The 13,286-nt window shown below is 39.6% G+C and overlaps 1 pseudogene across 1 annotated transcript; it reads right to left on the minus strand.

Moving 5' to 3' along the window:
- Positions 1 to 5,055: 5,055 nt before the first annotated feature.
- On the minus strand, positions 5,056 to 13,027 carry LOC309566808 (keratin, type I cytoskeletal 19-like; annotated as a pseudogene). Its single transcript has 8 exons — positions 12,161 to 13,027; positions 10,704 to 10,786; positions 10,467 to 10,623; positions 7,912 to 8,073; positions 7,212 to 7,337; positions 6,832 to 7,052; positions 6,484 to 6,518; positions 5,056 to 5,167 (listed from the first exon to the last, which is right to left on the minus strand). The product of its transcript is annotated as a keratin, type I cytoskeletal 19-like (transcript).
- Positions 13,028 to 13,286: the final 259 nt, after the last annotated feature.

A 13,286-nucleotide genomic window follows, 5' to 3' on the forward strand; every position in this document is an offset into this window, starting at 1 on the left:
CATACCACCTCATCAGTGAAGCATGGTGGTGGTAGTGTTTTTAATATTTATGGACCTGACTGTATATAGGGGAATTAGGACCTCCTTCCTCTTGCTGGTGATCCCGCTAGTGATTAGGAATGGGTTAACGGTTCAGCCTGAGCATGAGTTTGGGCTGAAAATTTGCCTGTTTGGCCATTCGCTGAACAACCTTATTTGCACAGTGTTTGCCCCGGGGAACACCATGCAATATACTGAGCCTTGCACAAGGCATTCTACACCCTGACTGGGCAAATCTTTGCCCAATCAGGGAACAGTGAAAGCTGGATGTTAAGGAGAGGGGCCGGGAAGCCGGCCGTGGCATCCCTAACAACTGATGAGTCATCAGCTGTCAATGGGTTTCCCAGCTGACAGCTGAATAAAAAAAGTGCCGGAAAAAAAAAGAAATAAAAATAACAGCGCGGGGTCCCCTCCAAAATTCACGCCAGACCCTTATCCAGACATGCAGCCTGGCAGGCCAAGGAAGGGGGGGATGAGCAAGTGCCCCCCTCCTGAACCACACCAGGCCATATGCCTTCAACATGGGGGGGTGGGTGCTTTGGGGCAGGGGGCAAGTCATGTCATGTGACATCATAAGGGGCGGTGGCCCGACATAGCTAGGTGGCCCGCTCTTACCTATATATAAAAAATGTCGAAGCGCAGAGCGGTATATGGCAAAACGCCTACCAGGAGGCAGAGCGTTTTTCATTTTTTCTATTTTTCGGGTCAGCGGGCAGCGTCAATGACAATTGATTACCATCGAGGGACACTATTTTTTATTTTTTTAAAAAGGATTTGTCAAAAACGATGTGGTTATTACTTTTGTATACTTCTTTGGTGAATGGATAGGGGTACCCATTCACATGAGGGGGCTGGGATCTGGGTGCCCCCTTGTTAAAGGGGGCTGTCAGATTTTGATAATTCCCCCCGCCAGCAGACCCCAACAACCACAGCCAAGGGTTGTCGGGAAGAGGCCCTTGTCTCCATCAACATTTTTTTGTAGCATGTTTTATGCATGCTACAGATGTAGCACTTTACAGGCACATTAAGGGGACCCCCAAGGCACTATATTTAAAGGAATTTTTCATTTTTATTCTTGCACTTTAAGCATAATTAAAATCACTGCTACTGAAAAAAATATTTGTTTTTTATTATTTAAAACATGTCCCCCAGGGCAGTTCCCAGACCCTTATAACCCTTTTACAATCAATTACTTGCATATATACTTATTTTCTCATTTGGCAATTATCTGAAATAAGTACCCCCAAATCTTTTTCCTCTGTAGTGCTGGCCAACACTGTATACCCAACGTTGTACTCTCTCAGGGGATTCTTTTTCCCTAGGTGGATTATTTTACATTTAGAAACATTGAACTGCAGTCTCCACTGCTTTGACCAATCTTCCAGCAATGCCAAATCATGTTCCACGTTACAGACACCTCCAAGAATATCAACCCTATTATATACCTTTGTGTCATCAGCAAAAATACATACCTTGCCCAACAAGCCTTTAGTTATATCACTTATATATAGATTGAATAGTAATTAAATAGTAAAAATAACTTTGTTGAATTTCCATTAGCTTCAATGAGTCTAAATAAACAGATGAAGTAACAGATGAGTAAAATTCTAAGCTAATTCCTCTTCAGCTGGGCATTCTGTTGCACTAGAGCGTGGATTTTGCCCAAGCAGGAAGCCAGGTGAGTTCTTCTCATTGACAGTAAATGAAACATGGTGGCTGCTGATGTGAGCAATTCCATGAGTATGACTGGAAATGACTTTGCATCCTGACCCACCATGTACACTAAGGGCTTTATAGTGGTAGACTTTATGAGAACTTCTGTGAAAAGTGGCATGAGTTCTCCCTTGGAGAGAACCCTTCATAATGGAATTCATAGTGAGAAGTGTAAAATCCTTCATGGAGAGAAAAATGGAACCTTACATTAGAACCATTGGATGCCCCATGGTGATGAGAAGTTTGGCATCCTTCCCAATTACTAATTTTGGGCCCTCCATAATAGAATTTTAGAGACCTTACACATTGACCACTATGCCTATGGACTGGGGTCTTTGAAAGATGGACGAAAGATGGACGAAAGATGGCCAACTACATGGCAGCTTCAAAGAAATGATACAGCAGAAGCATAACCACTGTGGCTTAATCACTGCAATTGAATAGGGTACCGATGGTCTAGAGATAAACTGTTTGACTCTGTAGATGTTCTTCACATTATGTTCTCTATTCCATTTCTTTTATATATGAAAGACTGTGGATGCCTTAATCATTTACTATTATTAGGCATTTTCAAATGTCTGTCATCTTCTAACCAGCATTCATATGCATTTCATAAGGATTAAATATTTTGTGAGTTACTTGGAAAACATCACACAGTTGTACAAGTGCCTCATGATAATTATAATATATTACACCCTGACAATACAACAGTAATAGTGAAATTACTAAGTTAAGCACATCTCAAAAAAAAGCTTTTAAGAACTTTATAGTATAGCCATGAGGTTAATGCAAAGAAAAATCCTGCTTTACTATTAGTTTAAAACATATTTAATGTGTAGTCTTCTGGCCACTTTAGAAGAGAGTGTAGTCTCTGCTTGTAGATAAGTGGCGTAGTTATACAAAAAAGGATGCCACTAGTCATCAGTGCAGAATATCACTTTACTAGTTCTATGGTGTAGGGTTTTTGAATCCAGGGGGACAGTACATTGATTAAGGTCACAGTGAGCCAGTATAGGAAAGCCAAAAAGACCACCTAAAGTACTTTGAGACTGAGAAGTCCTACACCATAGAGCCATTCACAGATGATGCCTAAGAAGGCTGAAATAGCTTTATGGAAATTGGAATTATATAATAGAAACTACTGGTGGTATGGGCTACTAGAGGTGGCATATGGTCTTCTTAATATGCTTCCTCAACTAGAGACTTGCACTCCTTTCAGAATCCCTGCACCCCCTTTCCTCTACAGCCGTACAGTTTCTTGCTCAATTAGGTCACAATGAAATTCTGAGTCCCCTCCAGTGTTGTTGCCCTAGGCACTGGTCCACGAGTGCCTTGTGGGCACTCGTATGAAAGCCTATTTAGTTCTTCTTTTTTTTTTTTTTACATTGGAAAAAACATGTGCATCAATAATACCACAAACACAAAACACAAAAACAAGCTGATTGCATGAACAAGAAAGGGTTTGTTTTATTGAAAATTTAGTAAGTGACAAGGACAAGAGAATGATGATCAAAATTCACCAGATTATTGCAGTAGTACACCAGAATATACAGTATATAATCACAATAATCCTAAAACATTCTAAATACCCAGAATCTATGGCTTAGTATGTCCACCACAGTAAAATATGCATTTTGCATGCTAATATTCCATTAATATGTACGATGGTAGACAATACAAATAGGTTTATAACACATGATTATAAAACTGATACTACAACTCTATAATAAAACCTGCACAGGATTATGTTAATAAAACTCCCTTAAATCACAACAGAAAACTAGAGTTCCACTTGAATTGAGCACGTGTTTTATGTATGCATTCACAAATTTCAAGGTGCTGTTTTTTCCTTTTTAATAGGAAACTACATTGCGAAGGAGAATTCAGCAAAAATGTATATTCTATCCTCTACTGATCAGACTGGTTCATATTCTAACGCCTTTTGCATATGATCATTGTAAATCAAAACTACTGATTATGGTGCAGCTAAGCAAAGCTAAAACAAATTACAAAATGCAGTTGCTGTTAGAACATGTATGCTGGAACAACAACGTAAAAAAGAATAAGAAAATGTAGGTGCAGCGCTTGGAACTAAAAATCAGATTATAAACACCATATCTGGATGAGATTAACAAAGATACCGTGGGCAGTGGAGAAATATCTTATTAAGGAGATGCCAGGGACACAATTCCAGTGAAACCATCCCAGGATCACTATGAACCGGCTTCTTTGACCTTCTTTAGTGGAGGTTCACATTGAGGGGTAAGAGGCAGTGTGAATGGGTGATGGTGATGGATCTTTTCTGGATACTCCTTCCTTTTTTGTCTTATCAACCACCACTATTTAACGTTTTTATATAGACTGATTATGGTCATGTAAATTGGACTTTATAATCTGGTTTTTAGTTTTAAGCACTGCACCTATGTTATCATATGATCATTGTAAATCAAAATGACTGACTGTAGTGCAACTCACTTCTTCCGAGTGAAGAAAACTGCCTTGCAAATGTATGTACCATAAGGACCTGTTTACACTTGAAAGTGTTTCAGTAACACTTGCGACACGACTCACTTTTAGGGCATTGTGGTGCCCTCCATTACCACAGGTTATTTGTTCTGTATAGGCCCCAAAGCAGGTAAAAATGCTTGCGCTGTATAGTTTTCTCCAACGCACTACCAAGTAACCCATATCATACCATGTGGTGTACTGCCTCATGCTATAGCATAGATGCATTCTGTTCATGCATTGGGGTGACTTACAATGCTGTTGCACAATAAATGGCACTGCAATACATTGCACTACATGCTGGCACAACATCTGTGTATTAAAATGCATTATTGTAACAAGATGGAGTGAATGGGCCCTAAAAGTATTTAAAGTGCTCCAAGAAAAAAGTGAATGGAAATTAAAATCTTATGCTCTAGCATAATGTAATCCCTAAGAAATTTGTTGGGTACACTGAAATATCTTCTTTCATTTTGGATCTTTAAAAAGTGCTCAAGACCAGAACATCATAGCATTTGTAACACACGGGTGAACATCTTGAAATTAACTTACAACTTAGGTAAACTTGAATAGTTTACCACCAACCAATAAAGATGAATAGATGTCTAACCAGTCCTAAACCTTGCATAATTTCAGCTGTGTCTACTGGGTATCTTGGTGGATCTAGTTCATATCTCATGCCAAATTTTGCCTAGGTGAAGCAGATTCCAAAGCCACACAAGAAAAAGATAGAGGAAGACACCAAAAGACTTTCTAGAGATAGGATAATACTATTATCCACAGGGTTCTCTAGAAGAGTCAGAAATACATTAGCATACATTATGGTGATTGTGATGTTGATGATGACTTTGATGATGTTGATGATGAGTGGGGCTAGTTACATGGTGAACTTTCATTGTGTGGTGAGATCCTGAAAGTAGAAGATACAATAGCTAAAATTAATAAGGATCTATGTTGCAATATAAAGGGATGCAAATTGTCTATGTTTCTCACATCAATCCACCATATTCCAATTATCTGTGTTATTGTTTCATAATTAGTCAAGTTGAGAAACCTGCTTATGTACCATGAGTAATTGATTTTATCAGGGATACCCCAAGACCTGAAGTGTATTTATTTAGTAAATAAGTTGAGAAAGGTTGCCCTGGACAAACATTTAACTATGTATTTACAATGTAGTTAGTCCTTTAGGTTTTTGCAGTCTCATGAATGCACACAACTTTTTTGGAAACTGTCTACAGCTAGAATCAGTTCCTTTGCAAGACTATTCCACATTTTCAGAGCATGAATTTGGGTCATTTCTGCACCAAAGCTCACTTTGTTCAGATGGTAGCAAGGGAAGCAATTTGCTATCTAATCATTCATGATATTGTCACTTTGAATGATGTTTGTCCCATATCAAAATCCACAGTGGACAATGTTACTGCTATAGAACTCATTAGCAAAAAGCACCTAGAAATATCTGGCTACATAGTGATTTATGCAATGTGAATTTCAGATAGTAATTTGTAAATATTTTTGGCTAAAATATATGTTTATAAAGTATGACTGCTGATTAAAGTGGTTGGTATTGGGTATCAGTAAATAATGCCATTAGGATGGAGATCATATAGATGGGATGGCCTTTGAAAGTATCTGCAATGGGGTGTCTAAACATACTAATGTTCTTGTAATAGTTCAAATGTTTTCCATATTTTACATTCTACGCATATTTTCACAAAATTATGCCCTGCTTTTTAATGTGGCTCTAAAGCCTAAATGTTTTTTTTTTTTGTGTTTTTTTTTTTTTTGTGTTTTTTTTTTGCTTTAAAGCATTGCCATAAAAACCTTCTTTGTGCAGCCCAAAGTCCCCCCTTATACTTACCTGAGACTGTTCTCAATTCAGCCCTGTGCACCAGAGCATTGGGTCTCTCGCCTCTCTCCCTCCCCATGGATTCAGCAACAGAAGCCATTGGCTCCTGTTGCTGTCAGTCACAGTCAGTGAGGAGAGATCGGGGGTGGGGCTGACACAGACTCGGCTTGGGAGCAAGCCTACATGAGTACCCCCATAGCAAGCCACTTGCTATGGGGAGCACTTGGCGGGGGAGGAGCCAGGAGAGCAGGCAGAAGAAGAGGATTGGGCTGCTTTGTGCAAAACTATTGGACAGAGCAGGTAAGTATGACATGCTTGTTATTAAAAAAATATATAGGTTTACAAACAATTTAAGACAATATATGTTTACATACCATGGCTGCCTCCTAGAAAACTTTGACTTGAAGTGCTGAAATTGAAAACACACAGTAAAAATGAATGAAGAAATATATGGTATTGTGACTATTCTGTATGGCTTGATTTAACTAATATATTGATAAACAAAATGGGAACATTTGATGAACTGTCTAGTCTTAAAATAAAGCTGTTCTCCAAGTTATATTGTTCTATTCTGGTAGCTGATTGAATATTATAGCAATTTTTTTCAGATATAAAACTTATTTCTTTCCTCTTAAAAGAATCATGTGAAAAGGTGTTGCTATAAATTGAGCCCTGCACATTTTAAGTAATATTCAGTTACTTGTCCTTAGTGAAATACATACTGGAAATCATGACCCTCCAATAGGCGCTTATAGGTGGCGATCTCCATCTCCAGGTGAGTCTTTTGGTCCATCAGGATCTTGTATTCCTGATTCTGACGTTCCAGGTCAGATCGCATCTGGGTCAGCTGGGACTCTACATTGTTGATCATACATTGTAATTGGGCGAGTTGAGCCCCAAATGTGGCTTCGGTCTCCGCCAAGGTGTTTTCTAGAGCTGATTTCTGGGAAAATATAGAGAAAGGTTGTATACAATTAAAAACAAATAATTACAGTACATACCATTAGTCTTTGCAGAATGAACTGAAAATGCTCACAGACTTAAACTACCAGCAACTGGCAGTTGACTCAAAGTTTGTTAACTGGCTGGCAATAATACTTACCAAGCTGAGCTGGCTTTGCAGTTCAATCTCCAAGGTTTGGATGGAACGTCTCAAGTCAATGACTTCAGTTTGTACAGACTGGAGTTGTTCAGAACCAGAAGCAACTTCACGATTCAGTTCCTCAGTCTATATGAATAGAAAGTTTGTTAGAGTCATGTACCCCTTAATAAATGGAGGCTGATTTCCATATTGTTTTATATATAAAGTCAAAGAAGGTTTATTTCTGATCTTCTGTTCTGTGAAAAAAACATATTACTAATATACAGTAGCTAGACTTAAGTTGATTTGTACTATTAGTTGTTTCTATTAGTTTTAATATCTTTTAAGTTAACAACTGTGTTTTGTCCTTTGTGTCCTTGGGCAACAGCTTTTAAGCCCAGTTGTAATAGTGCCACAAAAAACACCCTGATCAGGAAGCATAAGCGTGCCCACTTGCCCAGAGTAGATATGGTCATGCAAGGGGTGTGGCGGACCTCTGAAGATTTTTGTATGAGAGCAGTGGTCCTGATCTTCAGTGTAAATGGAAGATTGAGATGGTACAGTACAACTGAGCATTAAAGTCGATCATGTTCTCATTATTATTTATTGTTTATTGGAATATAGCCATGAAGTAATAGTGCCTAATGATCAAAATGTAATAGGTATCACACTATTTTTCTAACAGGTTTCACCAGCTTTTTCAGTCTACAAAAAGGCTTACCCGTTGTCGGAAAATAGTTTCCACCTCTCTCAGATTCCGTTCCATCAGATTCTCATACTGCTCTCTGATCTCAAACAAGGTTCTATTCAGATCAGTCGATGGAGCAGCATCCACTTCCACATTCACCCTGGCACCCAGCTGAGCTTGCAAAGCGTTTACTTCCTGTAAGTAAAAAAGTTAGAAATTAGTTGTGTAATGGTGCATATCTGCAGACCTCCATATTGTGTGCTTTAGGACCTGTGTTGACTTGTTTTTTGGGATTATGTCAATAGACAAATGTAAAGGGCTTTTAGATGCATTTGAGAATAGTTTGAGACATTTGTGAGACATTTAGCTAACTACTTTGCAATTCACCAGACTGCAGGTGACCCTTATTTACAATTCATCTCTCCTTCCTCTCTAAAACATGCGCTCTTTACCTGTACTTTTCACAGTTGCAGCCTCTCTCCTTAAACTCTTGTTTCTTTACCCCTCTTCTCCACCCCACAATCTTTATATATCACCATCACTTCTGCCTTCTTCTTAATACTGTAGTCATCAGTGATCACCTCCTTCTAATTCTAACCCCACATGCTAATAAAACCCAGGGGATGCTGAGGCATGTCCCCTCATATAAATCATATTCTCATACAACCTCCCTCACTCTTCTGCTTCTCCTAACCTCTGGAGACGTATCCCTAAACCCTGGGCCTCCCTTATTTAACTGTATCCAACAATCTGTACAATCTACACTCCCCTTATTCAAACCTGCTACCATAGACAAAGTTGCTAAACTCCTTTCTAACGCCCACCTAACCACCTGTCCCCTGGACCCTATGCCCTCTCAAATACTGCAGTCATCCTCTGACTCTATCCTACACTTTCTAACCCACATCTTCATTCTCTCCCTCTCTTCCGGCATCTTTCCCAATGCTCTAAGACATGCACTCGTCACCCCCATACTTAAAAAGCCATCCTTGGACCCTACCAATCTTAACAATCTATGACCTATCTCCTTGCTCCCCTTTTTCTCTAAACTCCTTGAACGCCAGGTCTACAACCAACTGAGTGACCACCTCAATTAGAACAACCTTCTTGATCCCCTTCAGTCTGGATTTCGCCCTCAACACTCCACAGAACTGCTCTTTTAAAACTCACAAATGACTTACTAACAGCAAAATGCAATGGACACAATTCTATACTCCTACTTTTGGATCTTTCGGCTGCCTTTGATATGGTTGACCACCCCCTCCTACTTAAAAAACTGCACTTCTTTGGTCTCCGTGACTATGCTCTTCACTGGCTGTAATCCTACCTATCTCACCGCACCTTCAGTGTCACTTACAATTCTACTTGTAAGCAGATGACACCCAAATTTATCTCTCCACCCCTCAGCTCACTCTATCAGTCTCCTCACGCATCACTAACTTACTAACAGACATATCTGTCTGGATGTCACACAACTCTCTTAAACTCAACTTGTCCAAAACCAAGTTCATAATATTTCCTCCCCCCCATTCCTCTTCCCCTGACTTCTCAGTCAAGAGCAATGGCACAACCATCCACCCACCCCCGAAATGCCAGAGTGCTAGGTGCTATCCTGGACTCTGAACTCACCACATTGAATCACTTTCCAAGGCTTGCCGCCTCAACCTACACAACATTTCTAAAATACGTCCCTTTCTAACCAATGAAACCACAAAGCTCCTGATTCACTCCCTGGTTATCTCTCGCCACGACTACTGCAACTCCCTTCTCATTAGCTTACCTTTAAATAGGTTATCCCCCTTCAGTCCATCATAAATGCTGCTGCCAGACTCATCCACCTTAAAAACCGCTCAGCGTCTGCTAAACTCTCTGCCAATCTCTCCATTGGCTCCCACTCCCCCAGCGAATCAAATTCAAAATACTAACAATAACTTACAAAGCTATCCCCAGCTACATCACTAACCTAGTCTCAAAACACCAACCAAATCATGCTCTCAGTTCCTCCCAAGACCTCCTGCTCTCTAGCTACCTTGTCACCTCCTCTCATACTCACCCTCCAGGACTTCTCCCAAGCCTCTCCCATCCTTTGGAATTCCCTACCCCAATCTATCCGACTATATCCAACTCTATCCACTTTTAGGCGATCTCTGAAAACATTTCTCTTCAGAAAAGCCTATCCTGCACCCACATAACAACTGTTCTTTTATTTTCTTCATCAGCTCACCCCCCACAGTTATAACCTTTTGTATCACTTGACCCTCCCTCTTAGATTGTAAGCTCCAATGAGCAAGGCCCTCTGATTTCACGTGGATTGGATTGGATTGTAACTGTACTGTCTGCCCTAATATTATAATGTGCAAACTGTTGGCGCTTTATATAAATCCTGTATAATAATAATAATATTACTAATAATTTAAGTTCATTGTCAAATAAAAAAGGATAAAACGATTAAAAAAGGTGTCAAAATTGGCAATTTTCCACAGATGGCCCAGGATGGCAGCATACCTCTAAAGCAAAAGTGATTTCAACATTATTTTTCTTCATATAAATGTCCGATTTAGCTTAATAAGGGGTAGCAAGCATCCTACCTCCCTATGGTTCCTCTTCATTAGCTGCAGTTCCTCCTGAAGGTTTTCTACTTGTGCCTGTAGATGACATATTTCCCTGTTCAGCTCTTCCAGTAGTATACGAAGTCCATTCACATCAGCCTCAACATTGTTTGCCAGCTGGCGTTCCATTTCATACCTGGTGACAAAAGGAAGACAAGGCAATTAATGCTGATAACGATAATAATGATGAAGGACATGAAATGTAGAAAAGCCTACTTGTTTCTGAAGTCATCTGCTGCTAGACGAGCGTTGTCTATTTGTAATACAATCCTGGCGTTTTCCACAGAAGTTGAGGAAATCTAAAAATATAGGAGTCAATTATTTATTACAAAGGATAAATGTATACAATGTTTTAAACTGAACTTTGCTCTGTATCAGTTAAGGTGGCTTACAGCATATCTAGTATAGCTTGCACTGTAACATGATTTCGGGGTACATTCACACTAGCCATATGCTAAAACATTCCCATTTAGCATGCAGCTGGTATCTGTTGTATGACAATAGTGATTAGCAGTGCCTTGGACTTTTCAGCACAAGGCTCTGTTTACCTACTTTATTGAAAGTGTAAAAATTGTATACTCCATTAAGGTCTTTGCACAAAAGTACAGTTCCTTGCCCTGCAGTGTCCTTAAGTGCCATCCAGTGTGCTGCAGAAAAATGCTGCACATCTTCATTTTTCAGTAACACACATAATAACAGTGTTGTGGTGTGAATGAGGCACAATTATTTTCTATGTAACCTGATGTTGATCCAGTGCAGAAAAACACAGATCACCACATTATGCGTGAAGAAGCCCACAACTGGGATTTTAGGGGTTCCTGCCCACCTTTGTGTGTTCCAGCAGGGATATTATAGAACCATCATAAAGGCCACTGGAGGTATTACAAATTATCAGATGGTTTACCTCTCCAGTACTTGCCAAACACTAAAACACCAGCACTGTCTGAACTAACCTTCTAATTAATGTTTTACTGTGCAATGTCTAATAATCCTGTTGAGGGAAACTACTTTGAATATTTTATAACACTTTTTCAGTCTAAAATGGCTGCTATATTAAAGCATATCTGAACCTAAAAACAAAATAATATACAGTATATTATGGCTTACCAACCCTTAGACGTGTGATTAGTTCTCTTTTTTTCACTCTAACAGCTTGACGATCTTGCCAGTTCATTCCATACCTTTGATGCATATAGGTTTATTTAGCAGAGTTGAAGAGTGCAAAATTAGGCTCACTTCTGCAGTCTGCACAGAAACAAATCAGCTTCTAACCTCAGCTTGTTCAAATAAGTTTTGGTACTAAAACCTGGAAGCTGATTCCTGTTTTTTCACTGTCCAGCTCTAGTAAATAAACCCCATACTGTCCTAAAATCATGTTTTTTTTTTCTCAGTACGTCTTCATCAAAGTGCCAGATAGCATGAACAAAATGCACTGAGACCCATTTCCGGTGCTGTAAAAAATGTGTCATCTGGTATCCCTTTAGATGACTAATATGTCCAATCGGTTTTTATAATTTGAATATGTAGGTGTCAGTGTGAGTTTGAAAACCATAAATACCTAATCACTGTAATATTTGTATAGATTTAGTGTTCATCAAAAAAAAAAAAAAAAAAAATCTGTATCAAAACAATTCTTAAATATACTACTTACGTAGACCAATTCCTTTATTTACCTGGCCCTGAAGCTCTTGAATGATTCTAAAGAAGCAGCCATAGTCAGGTAAAGCGCTGGGCTGATTCCTCTCATACCACTCCCGGATATTCCTCTCAAGCTGGGCGTTCTGTTGCTCTAAGGAATGGACTTTGTCTAAGTAGGAAGCCAAGCGATCATTCAAATGCTGCATGGTTTCCTTCTCATTGACATTGAACAAAGCGTGATGACTTTTATGGCTGCTGCTGTGAGCACTTCCATGAACATGCTTGGATATGGAGATTCCTTTGCCTCCTGATCCACCATGTACACTGGGGGCTCTATAGTGATCGCTATGATGGATTTTATGGGAACTTTCATGGTGGGTGGCACCGGATCCTCTATGATGAGAACCATGAGAGCCTGTGGAATGGAATCTGTGGGAGCCTCCATGGTGAGAAGTATGGGAACCTCCATGCTGTAAAGCGTGGAATCCTCCATGATGAGAAGCATGAGACCCCCCATGGTGATGAGAAGAGTGGGATCCTCCGTGATGAGAAGCATGAGACCCCCCATGGTGATGAGAAGAGTGGGATCCTCCATGATGAGAAACATGAGACCCCCCATGGTGATGAGAAGAGTGGGATCCTCCATGATGAGAAGCATGAGATCCCATATGGTGGAGAGAAGAATGGGATCCTCCGTGATGGCTAATTGAAGGTCCTCCATGATGAACACCATATGTGTGGCTTGGGATCTTAGACAGATGACTACCAACATGGCAGCTTCCATGGTATGATCCAGCAGAGGAGTGACCACCGTAACTCATGATGATGGATGTGAGTGGTACAGATTACCTAAAAGTGTGCTTTTCTAAGTGAATGTCCTTCTCAATATGCTCTCCATTCATTCTGCTCCTTTATATATGAAAGAATGGGAGTGCCACAAAACATTAATTACTAATATGAATGTTTACAAGTATCTGACTGCTCATCTATCCACTGCTTTACATGCTTGACATTAAACATTTGGTAATCTGCTTGGAAAACTTTAGACAATTGTAAAACAACTTCAAAATAATTAATTTATTGCTGTCCAGCTCATTAGAAACTTTTGCTCACTCCACCCTAAAAATATAACAATAAAGGAAAAGCTGACTGACTTGGCTG

This window comes from Pelophylax lessonae (assembly GCF_965119305.1).
Source record: "Pelophylax lessonae genome assembly, chromosome: 11".
Lineage (NCBI taxonomy): Eukaryota > Metazoa > Chordata > Amphibia > Anura > Ranidae > Pelophylax > Pelophylax lessonae.